This window comes from Solanum pennellii, chromosome 1, assembly GCF_001406875.1.
Source record: "Solanum pennellii chromosome 1, SPENNV200".
NCBI classification, from domain to species: Eukaryota; Viridiplantae; Streptophyta; class Magnoliopsida; order Solanales; family Solanaceae; genus Solanum; species Solanum pennellii.
Genome location: NC_028637.1, coordinates 24474287 through 24496609, shown reverse-complemented (window position 1 = coordinate 24496609; position 22323 = coordinate 24474287). Strand labels below are relative to the sequence as shown.

Here is a 22323-nt window from a genome sequence, read left to right as displayed (position 1 = left end):
ATCATAGATTAAACAACTACTCCTTCCACATATTTGCATTTATCTATTTGCATAATATAGTGATATTCTTCTCCTTCAGCTAAGTTATACTACTTAACAAATTTGATTGTAATTCTATTGAATAATTTCAATTATTTATTATTTTAAATTTAGACTCCACATAACATATTCGATAATGCTCATACATGCAATCAATTAGCAATTGTTTTGACATTTGACTAATTTTTCCTACTCTTTAAATTGCACCGACTATTGTGATTACTCCGATTTAAATGAATGTCCAACTATAATTTTTAATTAAGTAATCAAATATAAATTAAGAATACAATTAGAAGTTAGCATAAAAAAAATAATACAATAATAATAATAAGTAAAATTACGTTTTTTCTCACTCAAATAATGATAATCACATTGTTTAACTTGATTGATAAAAGACTAACAAAAGAATATTGCTTCTACCAAACAACAATGAGACACTTGGGTCAACAAAAAATGAATACTTTCTAACATACTCAGCAATTAAACTTTCAAAACGTAAACTTTAAGAAAGTAGCAGTGAACACATATATAGTTGCAAATTATAATAGCAATAACAGATTGACACATAAAACATATGAAGACTAACTTGAACAAATATCTCCACAAGGTTAAACCATGACAAAGTTCAATACACTCCACATATGTGGACTTATTGACCTGAAATGAAGGATAAATTAGCTAATAGAAACTTATTAAAAAGAGACAACAAATAAATGCATACCTGAAAATATAAGAATGAATCAACTTATAACAACATGTTCATGATAGAATCAAGGTCAAACATCATTTCGAGACACACAAAAATCACCTAAATCGGATAGGAAACACCACATATTATTGTATTCTGGCTAAATCAACGTATAAAACTCTATTTTTTACAATAAAAAAGCAGCACGTACACGATCCGTAAAGAGAAAATTAGAGGAAAGTAAAAATATTAGAGGTCAGAGGTTACTTCTTTGTGAACAACTAACTAGAAAATAAAATTTTATATTGAATATCAATTTATATTAGAAGTGATATTTTCATATTTATTTAATATTTTAAATAGTTATCTGTGCTAAAGTCCGAGTTGACTCCATTTGAGTTGCAGAATTTTTTATATGAAATCATCAAATTTAAATTTCAATATCTTCAATCAAATGCTGAAAACAAATTTTATCAAGTTTACTCTATCCAATAATTTATTCTTAAATGTATTTGAGATAGTAAACTTGATAAAATTCAATACAAATATACGATAAATTTTTGGGAAGGAAATATTTAATGTTATCAAATCCTTTATATTTCTACTCAATTTCCCAACTATTTTGATGTGATATTTCTTTTGCAAATTCATAGTTTTAACATTCATAATTTTTATCTAAAGAGGTAACACTACACCATAACAATCAAACGTAAAATAAAAATCATAAAGAGAATTTATTTCAATGATTAAATTATTACACATATCACATATTTGCATTTATTTTTTTTGCATGTTGTATTGACATTCTGCTCATTCAACTAAGAAATATTGCACAATAAATTTGAAAGTCATCTTATGGCATAATATGAAGAACGTATTCTTATCTAACTTGAATTTCAAATTAGATACACAATAATGTTCAAACATGCAATCAATTAGTTGTTGTATTGACATTGGAATAACCTCTCTTCTTATTATTATTTGCATAAATGACTGGTATTGCTCTGGTTGAAGTGAATGTTCAACTACTCCTTTTAGTTAAGTAGTCCAATATAAAACTAATAATATTATAAACCATAATAATAATAAAAATGATAGTACAATAGTGTTTAATAAAATTTTCACTTACAATAGTTTTCCTCATCTTGAGTTTAAAGGAAGATTTTTCTTCCTACCAAATAAGAAAATGCATGACTAATAGTATCAACGGATATAAGAGACACTTGTTAGCGTCTCTTTAATTATTTTATTTAAAAAATAATAAAATAATTTCCCTATTATATTGGAGTAGTTATTCGATTTGCACGAGAGTCATAGTTTTTTTTGTTTTCTTTTACTATTCTTGAAATTAAGATAAATATAATTTAAAAAAATTAGATTTTAAATCCGATCCTATTTGAGATGAAGAATTGTTGATGGTATAATCAAATTTAAAATTTAATATATTGAATTAAATGCAAAAAAAAAAACTTAATTTTAAGATGCATAGCTAGTATCTGACAGAAAAGTTCATGTTTCTAACTCAAATAAATATATTAATAAAATTTTATACGGTGATATAATAAACTATAGGCAAGGATGCGTTTCATTTTTGCAAATCCTCTGTATTCCCACTCAATTTTCATCTATTTTGTATGAGATAATATTTTCAGAAATTCAAAATTTTTGTCTTCATATTTTTTATTTCAAGAACACCTAAAATAACAATCATACATAAATAAAAAATACCTTAAAGATTATTTGTATAGGAGATTAAACAATTACACGTATCGGATGTTTGCATTTACTTCTTTGCATAATATAGTGATATTTTTCTCGTTCAACTATGTCATGTTACCCATCAATTTTTCAAAGACATTCTATAGAATTATTTGGTGTATTTGTTCTTATCTACTTTGCAGTCCACATTAGACATTCGATAATGTTCAAATATGCCAGTAATTAGTTGTTATTTTGACGTTAGAATAACTTCTTCACGTCTTTTAATCTCATAAACTAAAGTTATTGCTCTGGTTGAAGCGAATATTTCATGCTCCAGGCCTACATCTTGAACGTGACCGGCATTCGAAAATCATAGCTGGTCCCTAAGCAAACCTTTGGCTTGGATAAATACTCAGCGGAAGACCTACTCATCAAAGTAGGAACTCAAATAGTCATTAACTCAATTTTCATAATATAAATAAACACAGATATGTCTAGAAACATTCAACTAGCCAAAGAAGGAAACTCAAGTCTTAAACAATAACTGTGGAAATGAATAAGACTCCTCAAAACACTACTATATAAGAAGCCTTTAATAACTATGATGGAAGTCGGACAAGATCCTAACAATATCGAAAGCAATTGTGTAACCCTTCAGAAGCAAAGAGTCTCACCAAACCAAATCTTGAACTACAAGTGGTATCAACTGTGCGCCTATTGATGACCCTGTATACTTGTATATGCATCATAAAAAGATGTAGGTAAAATGACGTAGTACATTGAATGTACGAGCATGCAAGGTGAACTATAAAATATAGACATAAACTTGATTGATAAAAAGGAAGAACATACTCATCTCATCTCAACTCGAGTCAACTCAACCAAAGGATACTCAACTCAACATAAAAGCAACAATAAAGATGCATTATATGCAGAGCTTTTAAAATAGTAGATAATAACTCAATGTATATAAAATTACAATAAGAAACTCTTTACACTTATTTGGGAGATTCTCTTACCAACAACAATTACTATGAGTTATGTAATGATGCATTGTCTCGCCCACGCTGCCAGAACTATCTTATACATTGTCGGAGTATAAGACATCCTCAACTAAGTGGGCCCACTAACAGTGGCAAATCATGGATTTGATGTTCGTGGGTGCACAAGCCAAAAAGAAAAATTCTTTATACAAGCTTACAGATATTTTTATAGTTTAGGTAGTAAATAAAGAACAAAAAATTTAAAACAATTGAAAAGCAAAGGTGCAAATGTATACAAATAGAAGAGTAAAAAGACTATGAAGATGTTGTCATTTACTTTTTTTCAACAAAAAATATAAGTTATTGCTGGAACTTGAACCCTCGCTGGAGGGATGGACATCGATCTATGAATGCCACTAAAAAACCAACTAAACCATGATGCATTTTGTTAAATGGGTGCTCACGAATTTATAATAACAATTTTCTTGTTTTTTCTATATAAATATATAGTTTTTTGTATGGATCAACAGGTACTCGAGCACCCAAACTTCAATATGTGGTTCCGCCGCTGCCCACTAATATATGCTTTAAAGAAATAAGAAATCATTTTAAAAGTATGATCCTTTTTCATGTTGGCATACATGATTTATGAGGATTTTGAGTGGTTTGACCTCATTTTCATATTGGTGCTCAATACCTACTACAAGACAGTGGAGATAAAAAGATATTTTCTAAATATCGTATTATGATGTTTAAATGTCACAAATTTGTTTACCGACATTTATTTTATGTTGGGTTTAGCAAGTGTGAATGGGAAAACAAAGAGAGAATATGAAAAGTGAGGGAACTATTTTGGAGGGAAAATGAAAAGTCATTTACAAAGTGCAAATGAAAAGTCATTTCTCCCATATCGGCAAAAGAAAGAGAAATTGTTGTCCTTATATAAGGAAACACTTCCATTACTTCTTAAAGAGCTAAGAAGAAGATGCCCCCTCGCGCCGTCGTTGTCGTAGCTCGCTGGGCTTCGGCTTCGGATTTCGCAAATGATGTGATTGATTGATAAATTTATTTAATCAGTTTTTGTTAAATCAAATAAATCCAGTTAATAGTAACTCTTAAAAATTTACGGGTAACGGTAACATTCTGAAAAGTTGTTACTCTTTTCGAAAAGTCGTTACTTTCCAAAAAAACTGTTATTTTTCTAAAAGACACGTTTTTTCTGAAAAGTTGTTATTTTTTCCAAAAGACACAACTTTCTGGATAACTCAGGTTTGAATAGATTTCTCTGAACAGACACGTTTCTTGCTGAAAATATTTTTAAAAGGAAGTCAATTTTCGTTTTTTCAAACATTGAATTTTCCTGCTCTACATAAATTTTTCTCTCAAATAAATCAAAGTGTCGATCGACTGAGTCTGTGTGACTTGTTGCTGTTCTGAAGTTCGCTGAAGTTAAAGAAATTTGAGGTACCGCTATTTCTTTAACAGGATTAATTCGTTTTATCTTGGGAGAAATTTATCCATAACCTCGGGTACAGTAAGGGGATTAAATTTCTTAAGGACACACAGTAGTTTATGTGGACTCGGATTACTTCTTGTATTTTATTTATTTTCTGTTTCATCTTATTCTTTTTCTGTCATTTTAGGCTAACCTTATAATACAGTTTGAATAACAATCTTAAGAAATTTATTAAGTTTCTGTATTTGAGGTTTCTGGAGATTAAAACCTTTATGGTTTTCTACTCTTCTTGAATTTTTAAAATTCATTATATTAACGATGAAAAGAACATAAAAACTTTATCGTTAAATCAGAAACAGTCTGTGTAGAGATTTGTTCTTTACTGTTAGTATTTCAAATACTTAAGTTATCTGCCATTTGTGACAGAAAAAAGAAAAATGACTAATTCAAGTCAAACAAATGTTGGAACAGTAAGTGATACAACGACATCGGTTGCACATAATCGTTCAAATGCTGCCTTAGCGCCGGCTGAGAAACCTGCAAAGTTTTCTGGAGTTGACTTTAGGAGATGGCAGAAGAAGATGTTCTTCTATCTCACTACGTTTAGTCTGCAGAAGTTCATTAATGAGAATGTTCCTGTTATGTCAGATGAAACTCCTCCTGATGAACGATTCTTGGTAACAGAAGCATGGACATGCTCAGATTTTTTGTGTAAAAATTATATTCTAAGTGGCCTGCAAGATGTTCTGTACAATGTGTACAACAATGTCAAAACCTCAAAAGAACTCTGGGATGCTTTAGAAAAGAAGTAAAAAGCAGAAGATGCCGGAATGAAGAAATTCATTGTGGCAAAATTTCTGGACTATAGGATGATAGACAGTAAGACCGTCGTCACCCAAGTTCAAGAACTGTAGGTCATAATCCATGATTTCCTTGCTGAAGGTATAAATTTATTTAATGCCTCTGTTAGAAATATTATGTTTTTTCTTAATACTCACATAATCTTAATGTAGTATTGATTGTGAATGATGCCTTTCAAGTGGCTGCAATTATTGAAAAATTACCTCTATTGTGGAAGGACTTCAAAAACTACTTGAAACACAAACGCAAGGAGATGACTGTTGAAGATCTCATAGTAAGGTTGAGAATCAAAGAGGATAATAAGGCTGCAGAAAAGAGGTCACGTGGTAATTCAGCAATATCTGGAGTAAATTTTGTTGAAGAAGATCCCACAAAATTGAAGAAAAGAAAGAAAGCATCTGGTCCAAAAAGCAATCCTCCTAAGAAGAAATTCAATGGAAACTGCTTCAACTGTGGTAAACATGGTCATAGGGCTACTGAATGCCAGGGTCCTAAGAACGATAATAAAAAGAAGGATCAAGCAAACTTGGCTGAATCCAAAGGAGAAATGGACGATCTCTGTGCAGTGCTTTCAGAATGTAACTTCATTTGAAATCCATGAGAATGGTGGACAGATTCTGGTTTCTCATGCCATGTTTTTGCCAACAAAGAATTATTTTCATCATATACTCCAGCACTTACAGATGAGAAGTTGTTTATGGCAAACTCCGTTGTTGCAAAGGTTGAAGGAACTGGCAAAGTCCTATTAAAGATGACATCAGGCAAGGTGGTGACTTTGAATAGGGTCTCATATGTTCCAGAATTGAGAAGGAATTTAGTTTAAATTCCAGTTCTAACCAAGAATGGATTTAAATGTGTATTTGTTTCTGATAAAGTAGTAGTAAGTAAAAATGATATTTATGTAGGAAAAGGCTACCTTAGTGATGGCCTTTTCAAACTCAATGTAATTGCAGTTGATATGAATAAATATTTTGCTTCTTCTTACTTGCTTGAGTATAAATGTTTATGGCATGAACGTTTGGAACACGTTAATAACAAAACCTTGCGAAAACTGATTAACATAAATATTTTGCCAAAATTTGAGTGCAATAAATCAAAATGTCAAATTTGCGTTGAATCTAAGTATGCTAAGCATCCTTATAAATTTGTTGAAAGGAATTCAAATCCTTTAGAATTGATTCACACTGATATTTGTGACATGAAGTCAACAACCATCACGTGGTGGGAAAAGTAATTCATAACTTTTATTGACGATTGCACTAGATATTTTTATGTCTATTTGCTAAATGGTAAGGATGAAGCAATAGATCCATTACTTCTTAAAGATCTAAGAAGAAGATGTCCCCTCGCGCCGTCGTTGTTGTCACTCGCTCGGCTTCGGCTTTGGATTTGGATTTTGATTTGCCAAATGATGTGATTGATTGATAAATTTTTTGGACAAAATTTATTTAATCAGTTTTTGTTAAATCAAATAAATCATGTTAATATTATCTCTTAAAAATTTGCGGGTAACGGTAACATTCCGAAAAGTTGTTACTCTTTCCGAAAAGTCGTTACTTTCCAAAAAGCCGTTATTTTCCTAACAGACACGTTTTTCCAAAAAGTTGTTATTTTTTCTAAAAGACACAACTTTTGTGGATAAAACAGGTCTGAACATATTTCTCTGAACAGACACGTTTCTTGCTGAAAATGGCTATAAAAGGAAGTCAATTTTCATTTATTCAAACATTGAGTTTTCCTGCTCTGCATAAAATTTTTCTCTCAAATAAATCAGAGTGTCGATCAACTTAGTCTGTGTGACTTGTTGTTGTTCTGAAATTCGCTGAAGTTAAAGAAATTTGAGGTACCGCTATTTCTTTAACAGGATTAATCCGTTTTATCTTGGGAGAAATTAATCCATAACCTCAGGTACAGTGAGTAGATTAAATTTCTTAAGGACACACAATAGTTTCTGTGGACTCGGATTACTTCTTGTATTTTATTTATTTTCTGTTTCATCTTATTCTGTTTCTATCATTTTAGGCTAACCTTATAATACAGGTTGAATAACATTTTACATTTGGAGAAAATGTTGTAAATTTTAGTGTCAGAGATTTTCTCGACATTTAGGTAATTGTCGGGAAGAATTTGTGACATTTATTTTATGATATTTAGGTGAATGTTGAAAAGAATTTGTGTCACTTACTTTGCAACATATATGCAAATGTTGGTAAGATTACTACAACATTTATTTTTTGACATTTATGTGAATGTCGATAAGAAATATGACATTTATTTTTTACATTTAGGTGAATGTCAATATGACATATATGACACTTATTTTCGACATTAGGTAAATGTCAATATGAGATATATTATATTTGTTTTCAACATTTAGGTAAATATGTGTATGAGATATATATGACATTTATATTTCGATAATTATGTAAATGTTCCTACGAGATATATGACATTTCTTTTTTACATTTATGTAAATGTCGATATGAAATATATGACATTTATTTTTTACAATTAAGTAAATGACGGTATGAAATATATGAAATTTATTTATTCAACATTTATGAAATATCACTTAAACTTTCTGACATTTAGATAAAAAATGTTTGGAAAACAAATTTCAAGACACTTGTGACATCTATAAAATGTCAAATTGAAAATTTTGAAACTTCTGTTAATGTCAGCAAATGCTATTATTAAATGTCACAAAAATTTCTGACATTATTTTATATTTTGTTAAGTGTCATATTAATATTCTAATGTTGCCGCCAAGTTTCATTAAACATTCCGAAAAAAATCAATATATAATTTTTCTCAAGACACAAATACATAGAAGCAATCCGTAAATTCAAAATTGTCTTCCTCATAATAAGAAAGAAATATTATTTAAAGAATATATTTTATAATTTTATAATCAAAGAACAAGATTGCAATATAATCAATTTTTTGTAAAAGTAAACAATGTAAAAACAAATTACCTTTTCTATCTCAACTAAAATTGAGATCTAACTAAATGTAATAATATCAACATTAAATCAGCTAATTAACTCCTTTTCAAATGAAATTTATAATAAATCTTTATGAAATCATCAATCCAAAAGTCGAGCATGTTGAAGTCGATTCTTGACCTCAATTTTCTTAAAAATTCTGCACAAGAAATGCACATAAGAAAATTTATAATTATATAATAATAGAAATTGGATCCCCATCAAGTAGAACAAATTGTGATATCAAAATTGACTAATTGAATTTTTATTAAAACAAACATATAAAGAAATTGATGCAAAAGCAATAACTATATACATGAAATTTTCCACCTTTTGACAGAAAAGAAAGATCTTGTAGTTTTTCAAACATCTCCACTTCTTTTTATTTGTGTCAACTACAGTAGTTCCAGTCTTCTTGATCATGTTAGCCTGATAAAAATATTAAATTCATTATTTTGGATACTTTACGAAATACAAAACTTAACATTTCATTGAAACATAAGTATGCCAAATTTTTTGAGAAAGAAAATAAAATAAAAGCTATATGATTACTTCAACAAAACAAACATATCTGGTGTTGGGAATAAACTACAAATATCCTATAATGCAACTAGAAGTGTGCAAGCATTAATATGAATTCACCATCTCATATGAAAGTTCAAAACTTCCTCTTATGCTTCTTTTAACTTATCCATGTCCATTTCCCAAAAAACATCAATTTTTCCAACCCAAAAATATGAGCATGCTCAACAATATTGATAAACTTTAAACCTCAAAGACCCAACTCGAATCACCTTACATGATCCCTTCATACATATATATGTCCCCATACCATGGTAAAAAAAAAGGTCAACTTGAATTTTCATCCCAAAAATTCAAGAACACTGTGAGTAAATGTTGCAGACCAAAAGTAAAGGATAAGTTCAGAACTTTATCAAGGCTATTTTTGAAGGTATAACTATTCAAGAAGAAAAAAAGTAAAGTATAAGACTAAGCTCACCAATCTCACTTGAGGCTTAATACTATATATAACATCAGGGAAAATCAAATTACATATTCAAAGAAAGCAAATACAAATATGTTTAGAATTCAAATTTTCAATTGCTTCACACTTGTCAAGTCAATATCATAAATTTGACTGGATTTGGATTGGATTGTGGTTTTTTCTTCAGATTTGGACAAGAAAATGAAGAAGTTGGTCATGAACGTTTCTAATAAAGATGATTCTGAGAGTTTTACAGAACATGCTAATGCTTTCTACCAGAAAACGGCCACAACTTTTGGCCTTACTTCAAGAATTGTATGATAACTATCTCTCTTTGGCAGACCGCTATTGCAGCACTTGCCAAGAGCCATCATCATCGAAATTCCTTCCCAACTCCATCCTCCCATTTTGATCAGGATAATGATGATTAATTTAATAAGGAAGACAACAATGGATCAGATGTTGTTGATTCCCCACAAGCTAAATTTGAAACAGACATGATCATTGCATACTTAGTGATCACAAGTTTCGACTGTGAAATCATAGCTTAGTAAAGTAAAATAGATTTTCAAGAAAGTTTATTTTAGCATTGGAATCTAAGAGGGTTAATCTTGTTAAACGAGAACACGAGATTAGGATACAAAGTGGCTTCATTGGTGGAGGAGAATAAAGGGTTGTCTTCATAATCTTTGTTCATGAAGAGGAGGGTAGCTGATCTTATAAGGTTCATGCTAAATAGAAGGGACGATCATAGAGTTTGTGTACTTAGTCGAAAACGTGAGGATCTTCAAGGTCAGATATATGGATTGGAGAGGAGGAACAATTAGTATTAGGAGCAACTACTGAAACATGAAGAAGAAAAAAGTAGCAGGTCTAAGATGGGGTTGAAGGATTGCTTTAAAGTGCCTGAAGAGGTTGTTGTTGGCAATGTCAAAAAGGGCGAGAAGTAGAAAATTGTTGGAGCTGAAGTTAGAAAGAAATTTACTAAGTTTAGGGACAGGGTTAAAAAGCTTGATATCTTTCTTTGTGCACCTAATGTAAACGGAAAAAAAGAGGTATTTCTACTTTAAGTTTGCTGCATAAAAAACCTTTGCTTTATCACCACGAGAAATATGTATGCTTATGAAGGCACCTACAGAGACAACATAAGCATACATGTTTGATTTTGGCTCAAAATGTATTGCTGAAGTGCTAATAGACCTTGAAGAACTCCTATGATATACCAAAGCCTTTGTATTGGTGAACATGTTCACTCAACCAACCTCTTTCTTTAGCTAGCTCACACAATATTATGTCAGAGGATTTTTGTTGATCTTTGTGGATTTGTTCTTTAGTGACACCAGTTGTGAGTAAGGGGATAGAGAATAAACTTGCCATTATTGAGTTTAATGGAGCAAAGGGAGTAGTAGAAAGTAGTAAATCTTACTTGACTAGAACAGGATGTTTCTACTTAAAGTTTGTTGTATAAAAAAAATTAGCTTTATCACCATGAGAAACATGTATGCTTATGAATTGAAGGAAGAAAAAGATGATGGAAGAAGCACTAAATTTAAAATTACTTGACCACCCCAATGAAACTAGCTTGTTAATATCGGAATAGAAGCAACTTTTAGCCACATGACGAACGCAATATAATGGTCTGCAAGTAGAAAGTTTCTCACAATTCCTTTTTGTAATGATCTTATCTAAGAAAATTTTCTTCTATCGCTTTTTAAGTATTTCTGATAGTTAAAAAAGACTCATATCTCAAAAAAAAAAACTCATAGTATCCAAAAAATAACAGATAACAGAAACTACTTAATGAAAAAAATGTTCATTATTGTAAGAACCCATTCCCAAACCCCACAAGTGGGACCACACTGTGTATGTAGGTCAGAAATGTATCGCTCCAAATAAATGCACTCAATAACAACAACTAATATCCAATATCTACCACAAATTTCAAGGTCTGAAATGTCCCTAACTCTACTATGCAGAGCTACATATGATACAAATTTGTAAGGAATAAAAAATATGTCTCCTATCGCAATAATTTGAATATTATCCCCTGTAGCAACTAGTGTGTGAAAAAATTCTAGTCGTGAATTAAGTTAAATGTTGAAGTTGTATTTAGATGACTAGTTACTGCCTATATATAAACTATTTCAGCTCTAATAAAAAATTGTGAGCTTAAAAGCAATTCCAGAATGTTGATTATAACACATAGAAAATAGACAACATATTCAAGGACAAAAAAATTCGAAGGAGAAAATTCAAACAGTAACATATAAAGATTAGTAATACCTCAAAAAAGTAGAATATTCTCAGTAACACTAGGTATACTTGATGTTTGGGGTATTCGTTATAATCAATGTAGTCGCCAAAGACCTGATAAATATTAAAATGTTAGTGAATAATACTTTGATGGGATTAAAATTTTCTTTAAAATGACTTAAAACTTGTGAAATTGAGTTATATATTCACTTATGGGGCCATTTATAGTTTGTGTAGATTCATTAAGAGTATATATGTGTATAAATTATTTGATTTGGAGTACTTTTGATTGAATTTATCTTGATTTTGTTTCATTGGTTTCATATCATTATTCTGTTTCACCTTTAACTCGATTATATCTTAGTCTAACCTTTGTACAGTTTTATTAGATGACTCTTCTCGAACACTATATTCAGTGGAAGATCTACTACCCTACAGAACATAAGGTGTTCGACCAAGTCATAAACCACAAACATATCCTCTTTTTTTCACTTCCCAACACCTACGAATACACACAGCATTTCCCAAGAAATACTATGAGGAGGTTGGTTAGTTCATCTTTCTTTGTCGCTTTAAAATTCTAATTGTTTCCCAATGTATAAAATAAAAAAAAGAAGAGATCTTATGATTGTCTAAGCATAATTCTTATCTAGTGGTCTATCATCCTTGTATTTTTATGCTCTAATATAAAAATTTGTGATCATGTAGGCTCCATCTCGTTTCGAGCTTAATAAAATAAATTAGATGTGAATATACGTGACATAACAGATTAAATATTATAGCTAGCTTGTAATTTTAATTTCTTTACCTGTTCAACCACCAAGTTAGCAATAGTTTTAGATCCTTCTTTGTGAGGCATGTATTCTTGGTCCTGCTATTTCTAATTTCTTGGGAACGCCTCTATCATTGAAACAATAAAACGATATGAATTATTAAGAAAATGAGCATACTAATATTTAAACTCTTTAAAAATATGCAACTAGAAACAAGTTTTCAAGCTTTATTGCTTAGCTTTATAATCATCATATCATCATATCATATATCATATATTATTATATGTGGGAACCCTAAAATGAAAATTTGAATTACCATTTTACCCCTATATTAAATTAAAATATATAAATATCTAATTAATCAATAACTATTAAATAGTAATCATATCATATTATACTATATCTCATACTATTATTTAATACTTATTATTGTTATTATTTTTATTATTGTCTACGAAAAATACCCATAAATCATTGACAACAAATTTCATATGTTCTTCACCTAATTAAAGTACAATAAAAGATTGTTAAAAAGAACTTTCAGTGTGTACATTGAATCTGAAAGTAAAAAATTGCTTCGTATTCCAAAAATATTTAATACATATTTCAATTGTTTAGTTGTTACATGTAACTATTTCATTTTTAATGTTCTGTTTCTCTCATTTTTCACAGTAATAAGCTTTTCACATTCTTTACAACATTCTATAAATTTGCACTAAAAAGAGTATATACATTCTATAACATTATCACACGGTCTATCAAATCAAGTAAAAGTTTTTCATTAGTTCTATTTTTCACAGCTTATATGACTCTTAAAAGTTTTCTCATAAGCATGCATCATCACCTATATATTTTCTCCTTTAATTTTAGGCTTCAATTACTGAATACTATTGATTTTGAGTTCAACCATTATAATTTTTCATGATGAAAGCGTCGGGGGCAAAACACTTTATTATTTTGATATTGGTATGATCCTTTATTTGGATAGAGAAACATGTCGCAGTAACTCGAATAAATTTTATATAATATTCTTGGTAATTTTTTGGGTTTCTATGATGATAGTTCTTTTAGGATAGAGAGTTGTAATATTATGCGTGTTTATATACTTTTCAATAATATTTCTTACATATTTGACGAAAGTCTCTTTTTATTTTGTATATTTGTTCTTGTGGGGCTATTGCTCATGTTCCAGCCAAAGGCCCATGACCTAATCCTACTTGAAAAAGGATTGGAATTATTCTCTTTATTTTGTTATTAATTCTATTAGGAAAAATATTGAAACTGTAATCTTATTTTTAGTTAATTTTGGGTTTGTAAGGAAAAGCACAACTCTATAAATAGATGATAGTATTGAGAGAATAATTAATTTCTCATTGGTATTGTCTTTGAAAGACATTAGAATATAAGAGTGGTTTTTGAGAGAGCTTTCAACAAGACAAAAGAGATTAAGAAAAGGGTTCTCTTGCTGCAGTCTTTTACTCCGACCAGCAACGTTCAGATCGTTTTTTCCGATTAACTAATCGTTGGATCGGGCAGAAATTTGAACTGAGTATCCCTGACATCTTGTTGGTTGATTTGAACGGTGGAGATCGTATTCGGAGGTCATCAAGATCCTGTTTTAGGTCCCTAACAGAAGCTGGATTTGGGTGATGTTTCTTTCTATTTATCTTTTGTTGGTGTAACTATTGTTTGTTCTCTTTTGGCACTTATTGTGTAGTCATTATAAGAATATTTGTAACCCTCTTATTGGTATAGTGAAGCAATTCGGATCTTGTCGATGCCGTGGTCGTTACCTTCGATTTGAAGGGGTTTTCCACGTTAAACTTGGTGTTCTTTATTGTTAGATTTTTGTTTTCATTTTTCCGTCACAACAACTGGTATCAGAGCTAAGGTTATCTATATGGAGGGGAATATAAGCAACATGGTATGTCTAAACGGAAGAATGTACAACATATGGAAAATCAAGATGAAAGATCTATTGTTCGTGAAGAAGATGCATCTTCTGGTTTTTTCTGCTCATAAACCCGAGAATGTGACCGATGAAAATTGGGAATTTTAGAACCAACAAGTATGTGGATATATAATACAATGGATTGAAAATAATGTTCGCAACCATATTGTGAATGAGACACATGCTAGAACATTGTGGGCAAAGTTGGAGACGTTTTACGCTTCAAAAACTGACAATAACAAGTTGTTCTTGTTAAAGCAATTGATGACCTTTAAATACAAGGAGGGAAGTCTTATTCTTGATCATGTAAATGATTTTCAGGGTATTCTTGATCAGCTATCAGGAATGAGTGTTGAATTTTGATGATGAAATACAAGGACTTTGGCTTCTTAATACTCTACCGGATTCTTTGGAAACTCTTCGTGTTTCTTTAACAAATTCTGCCACTGGTGGAAAGGTGACTATGGAATATGCAAAGAGTGGTGTGTTGAATGAAGAGGTTAGAAGAAAATCTCAAGACACATCTTCACATTCAGATGTTCTATATAAAGAAGATCGAGGGAGACATAAGACTAGTGATCCGAGGAGTAGAGGTAAAAGCAGAAGCAAGTCAAAATTCAAGAATCCAAATATTATATGTTATCATTGTGGAAAGAAAGGACATATTAAAAGATTTTGTAAACAATTGAAGCAAGATCTAAAAGAAGGGAAGAAGGAAGAAATCAATGAAAATATTGTTGTTGTTGTTTTCCAAGATGACCTTCTCTTCGCTTGTGATAAAGACGTCATCAATTTTGTATCTCAAGATACAAGTTGGATAGTAGATTCTGGAGCCACATCACAGGTCACACCAAGAAAAGACTTATTTTAATCTTATACTTTTGTTAACTCTGAGGTGTTAAAGATGGGTAATGCTGGTGAAGTTAAGGTATTTGGTGTTGGCACTGTTTGTTTCAAAACCAATACCGGTTCAACGTTGGTCTTTCAAAATATCAAACATGCTCCAGAAATTCCCTTAAATTTGATCTCCGTAGGAAAACTAGATGATGATGGCTATCATAATGACTTGTGCAATGGCCAATGGAAGCTCACCAAAGGCTCACTGATTTTAGCTCGAGGAAGAAAACATTCAAATTTATACGTGACACAAGGATCGATTCTTGGTGACTCTATAAATTTCGTGGAGAGCGAGACTCTATCAGAATTGTGGCACAAGAGGCTTAGTCATATGAGCGAGAGGGGGATCACATGTTTGGCTAAGAAGAATTTGCTTGCTGGTATGAAACAAACAAAGGTTAAAAGATGTGTTCATTTCTTAGAACGAAAACAGAAAAGAGTTTCTTTTCACAGTCATCCTCCTTCAAGAAAATCTGAGCTATTGGAGCTACTACACTCAGATTTGTGTGGTCCTTTCAAAGTGAAGTCAAAAGGTGGTGCACTTTACTTTGCTACTTTCATTGATGATCATTCTCGTAAGATTTGGGTATATCCTTTAAAATCCAAAGATCAAGTGCTTGATGTGTTTAAACAGTTTCAATCTTTATCTGAGAGACAAACGAGAAAGAAATTAAAATGTATTTGCACTGATAATGGTGGTGAGTATATTGGTCTCTTTGATAACTACTGCAAATCGCAAGGAATATGTCATCAAAAGACTCCTCCAAAGACTCCTAAATTAAATGGTTTGGCAGAGAGGATGAACAAAACTTTAGTTGAGAGAGTTAGATGTGTGCTTTCAGAGGCTAAACTTCCAAATACTTTTTGGGCTGAAGCACTTAACAATGTTGCTTATGTTATCAATTTGTCTCCTGTTGTTGCTTTGGATGGTGATGTTCCAAACAGAGTTTGGTTTGATAAGGATGTTTCTTATGATCACTTGAAAGTGTTTGGGTGTAAAGCTTGTGTGCATGTTCCAAAAGATGAGAGGTCGAAATGGGATGTTAAAACTAAGCAATGTATCTTCATTGGTTATGGTCAAGATGAGTTTGGATATCGCTTTTATGATCCAATTGATAAGAATCTCATTAGAAGTCGTGATGTTGTGTTCTTTGAAGATCAAACTATTGAAGATATTGACAAAACTGAGAAACTAGATTCTCATACTGATGAGAGCTTAGTTGATGTTGATCCAATTCCTATTATTGATACATCTTTTGGACATGAGGGAACCCAAGGTAATGATCAAGATAATGATAAGAGTGTAGAACATATAATTTTTTTTTACAGATGATGTTGTGGTTGATTATCAACCAACTCATGTTGGGATGACCGCTTTGGATGCTCCAGAAACCTCTTGTAGAAGATCTACAAGTGAAAAGTGAAGCTCAACACGTTATTCTCCTAATAAGTATATCCTCTTGATTGACATGGGAGAACCTGAATGTTATGATGAAGTCATGCTAGATACTCATAGAGATAGGTGGGTAGAAACCATGGAAGACGAGATGAAGTCACTTCACGAGAATGGCACATATGAGCTAGTGGAGTTACCAAAAGGTAAGAAAGCTTTAACAAATAAATGGATATTTAGATTAAAGCAAGATCAACATACATTTGCACCTAGATACAAGGCTAGGTTAGTCATCAATGGTTTTGGTCAAAGAAAGGGGATTTACTTTGATAAAATTTTCTCTCCTGTTGTGAAAATGTCCTCTATTCGTATGGTTCTAGCCTTAGACGCAAGTCTAGATTTAGAGGTTGAGCAGATGGATGTCAAGACTGCCTTTCTTCATGGTGATATAGAAGAAGAGATCTACATGGAGCAACCTGAAGGTATTGTAGTTAATGGGAAAGAAAACCATGTTTGCAAATTGAGAAAGAGTTTGTATGGCTTGAAACAAGCTCCAAGGCAGTGGTACTTAAAGTTTGAATCTGTCATTGAAAATTAGGGATGCAAGAAAACTTCTTTAGATCATTGTGTATTCATTCAGAAGTTCTCTGATGATGATTTTATTATATTACTACTTTATGTGGATGATATGCTGATTGTTGGCAAAAATAAATCTAGAATTGCAGTCCTTAAGAAAGATTTAAGCAATTCTTTTGCGATGAAGGACTTGGGGCCAGCAAAGAAGATCTTAGGCATACAAATCTATCGCGATAGACACAAGAAGAAGTTATCTCTATCCCAAAAGGAGTATATTGAGAAAGTACTCAAGAGGTTCAACATGACAGAGACAAAAGTGGTTAGTACACCTCTTGCTAAACACTTTTAAGTTGAGTACGACTCAAAGTCCATCGACTAATGAAGAGAAGAATGAGATGTCGAGTATTCCCATATTCTTCCGCGGTTGGTAGTTTGATGTATGCTATGATTTGAACTAGACCACATATTGCACATGCTGTTGGTACCGTTAGCAGATTTCTTTCCAATCATGGAAAAGAACATTGGGGTGCAGTGAAATGGATACTACGATATTTGAAGGGTACGTCAGATATGGAGTTGTGCTTTGGTAGTGGCAAGTCTGAACTAGTATGCTACACGGGCTCTGATTTGGGAGGAAATCTTGAAAATTCAAAATCCACTTCTGGTGATTTGATAACTTTTGGAGGGGGATCTATTTCTTGGCAATCAAGACTTCAGAAGTGCATAGCTCTATCTACCACAGAAGCCGAATATATTTCCACTACTAAAGGTGCCAAGGAATTGTTTTGGATGAAGGAGTTTATCAAAGATCTTGATTTTAAACAATTAAGATTTGTATTATTTTGTGATTATCAAAATGCTATTTATCTCACCAAGCACTCTACCTTTCATTCTAAGTCCAAGCATATTAGTAGAAAATATCATTGGATTAGAATGGCCCTAGAAGAGAAATTATTTGAGGTTGAGAAGATACACACTGATGACAATCCTTCAGATATGCTTACGAAAGTGGTGATCGTAGATAAGCATGAGTTTTGTAGAAGTGCGACAGGCATGAAGCCTGCCAAGAGATCCTCCACTTGAAGTCCATTTGGCCCCTTGGCTGGAGGGGGAGTTTGTTGGGCTATTGCTCATGTTCCAACCAAAGGCCCATGTCCTAATCCTACTTGAAAAATGATTGAAATTATTCTCTTTATTTGGTTTCCAATTCTATAAGGAAAAGGATTGGAATTGTAATCCTATTTGTTGTTGGTTTTGGCTTTATAAGGAAAAGCACAACTCTATAAATAGAGGATAGTCTTGAGAGAATAATTAATTGCTCATTGGTATTGTCTTTGAAAGATATTAGAATATAAGAGAGGTTTTTTAGAGAGCTTTCAACAAGAGAAAACATAGAAAGAAAAGGGTTCTCTTGCTGCAGTTTTTTTTTCTGACCAGCAACGTTCAGATCGTGTTTCTCGATTAACTAACCGTTGGATCGGGATGATATTTGGACTGAGTGTCCCTGACATCTTGTTGGTTGATTTTAATGGTGGAAATTGGATTCGGACGTCAGCAAAATCCTATTTTAGGTCCCAAACAGAAGCTGGGTTTGGGTGGTGTTTCTTTTTATTTATCTTTTGTTGGTGTAGCTATTGTTTGTTCTCTTTTGACACTTGTTGTGTAGCCATTAGAAAAATATTTGTAACCCTATTATTGGTATAGTGAATCAATTCGGATCTTGTCGATACAATGGTGGTTACCTTCTGTTTGAAGGGTTTTCCACGTTAAACTTGGTGTTCTTTATTGTTAGATTTTCGTTTTCATTTTTCCGTCACAACAATTCTTTATTTTTCGGCTTTGTATTTTATAATATATTTGTTTGTCTGATATTAGTTTTTGCCTTTTGATAGGCTTTTGAGGATAATATCTTGAATTGTTAGTCAAAATCTTTTTCTTCTGTAATTTTGTGCTTTAACAGAGTAGATTTGAATTAGATTATGAAATGTCAATTTTTTGTATTAACATTACACATGCTTGAAGATATAATACATGAACGATGATAACGTCTATACAGAAAATGAATCTTTTGAGTAAAAACAATAGTCACTAAGTCGTAGGTCTCACACTATTTTTATAGTTGTTCTTGATGGAATAGTCTTAGAGAGGAGCTCACTTGGATAGATTTACACCGATTTCGGAAGAAAGTAATTACATACTAAGAATTCTATTTTAACGTCACACAGTTTAGTGATAGCTTGGGTTTAGCACCAAACAATTGTTTTATATACCCATGTATTCTCCAATTTAAATTTTCGATTTAGTAGCATGATCTCTCCTATAAATATTACCAATCCAATCAAATGAAATTGTTAAGGCGAGAACTTTTAAGAGATATAGAAGTAAATTATATTGCATATCTTAATTAGAGAAACATAACATAGTATATTTATTCTTAATGTTTTAAGAATATATAATCATGTTAAATTTTCATACTTCTTCAACTTCTAATATGTAGCTCAATTGACTTCTAAAATATGTATAATAACATTAAAACAATAAATAAATAGTTTTAAAATAATAATATGGGCTACACATGCAATTAAAAGTAGAAGCTCCCCAAGTTAAAAATTAAATTATCACAAATGTCCTTATATACTCATAATATTTATGGACAAAAATGTAAATGTACATTAATTGTAGTAAATATTATCACATTCTATTTAACACTACTGTTCGATATTTATGAATAAAAATATAAATACATACATATAAACAATTTTTTTACTTCACTTAAAGTTACTCTTACAATATTTTATACAAAAATTGAAAATATATTTCGTAACAAAAATAAGAAATTAATTGAATACAAATTTTATGTTTCTCTATATTCTTATAAATCATGAGTTTGTATTTGATGTAGCTATTAGCTTTCTCTGATTTTTTCATCAGTCTCACTTGCTATGTATGAGTTTTTGGCCAAAAAATTCTTCAAGTATACCCAAAATTAAACTACATCCTTACAGTATCAGTCTTAACAGAAAACATCCTTTAACTATACCCAAACTTAAACTACATCCTTAGAGTATTATTTTTAGCAGAAAACATCCTTTAAGTATTTGTAAGAGAACAACTTTCATCCTTTTGAAAGTTGTTCATTTACAAATACTTAAAGAATGTTTTATGCAAATAATGATACTCTAAGGATGTAGTTTAAGTTTGGGGTATAGATAAAGGATGTTTTCTGCTAAAAATGATACTTTAAGGATGTAGTTTAAGTTTGAGGTATAGATAAGGGATGTTTTCTACTAAAAAATCATACTTTAAGGATGTAGTTTAAGTTTGGGATATAGTTGGCCAAAAACTCTGCTATGTACGTACAATATCTTTATCTTATAGCCTTATTTTTCATTTTGGTTCTAGTTTTTATCTATCTAATAATTAAGATCTATAATTTAGAAAATTGATTATTTCCCACTACTAAAAAAAGGCCAAAAAGAGACCTAGAGATGGAGACCTCAAAAATAGGTCAATAATAAGAGACCTCATGAGGTCGCTATTTGAATTAATATCTTTTAATTTTTTTTAATGTAGGGGAGACCTCGTGAGGTAAATTTAATGAATTTTTTTTTACCTGACTTATTTAAAATTTTTAAATTTTTAATCTAATTCTCATAAAATTAGAGACCTCACGAGGTCTATACTTGTTAAATTAAAAATAATAATTTAATTTAATTGAATAGTTAAAAAATTAGAGACCTCATGAGGTCTCTTATCAAAACAAAAAACCTAGCCAAAATTAAAATAGCTGTCTTTCTTCCCTCTCTCTTTCTCGTCGACCCTCTCTCTCTTTCTCGTCGACCCTCTCTCTCTGTATCTCTCTTTCTCGTCGACCCTCTCTCCCTGTATCGTCCCTCTCTCTGTATCTTCCCTCTCTCTCTCATAGTTCCTCTCCGCCGTCGTCTTCTCCGTCTCCTCTATCCGCCGTCGTCTTCTCCATCTCCATCTCCGTCGTCGTCTCTGTCTCCGCCGCCAGCTCTCCGCCATTTGCAGTCGTGCTTCAGCAGGTGGAGGTCGCGCCGCCTCCATCTCCGCCATTTGCAGTCGCCTCAGCAACAACATTCCCAACCGTTTGACTCCAGTTAAATTTTTTGAACAAATTAGTTCTTTGAAAATAAGTTAGTTGTAGTGTTAACTTTTTTATTGAGGGTATAAAGACAAGTGGGATTGGGATTTTCTTGGTTATTGAAGGGACGAAGAAACAGAAAGGTTCAATCTTTGTGTGTTACAAGTTTAGTTTCAGATGGTTCATCAATTGCTGAAAATAAGAAAGTGTTGAAGGGCTTCTTTTGGTCCTGATAGAGATGGTTCCGGCTCTGTTGTTGGTTTTCAATTGATTCCACATTCTTGTACTGCCCCTTTTTGTGTTCTTGTGTTTGAATTTAACATTTGTATTTATGAATTTGAGATATGGCTTTCAAGTTGCTCCAATTACTGAAAATTTTGTTTGTTAAGCTTAAGTACCAACACTAGTTGATCCTATTGATGACAAAATTGATTTTCCTTGAATATCAATTTGTGTCCATCTAGTGTTGACATTTACCTTTAAATTTAGAAATAATATATTGTTTAAGCATAAGTACCAACACTAATTGATCCTATTGATGACAAAATTGATTTTCTTTGCAAATCAATTTGTGTCCATCTAGTGTTGACACTTAGCTTTAAATTTAGAAATAATTATTTGTTAAGCTTAAGAACCAACACTAGTTGATCCTATTGATGACAAAATTGATTTTCTTTG

General features: G+C 31.5%; 1 pseudogene; it reads left to right on the top strand.

The window, feature by feature from the left end:
* Window positions 1-11374, top strand: part of LOC114074917 — a 41562-nt pseudogene extending 30188 nt beyond the window's left edge.
* Window positions 11375-22323: the final 10949 nt, after the last annotated feature.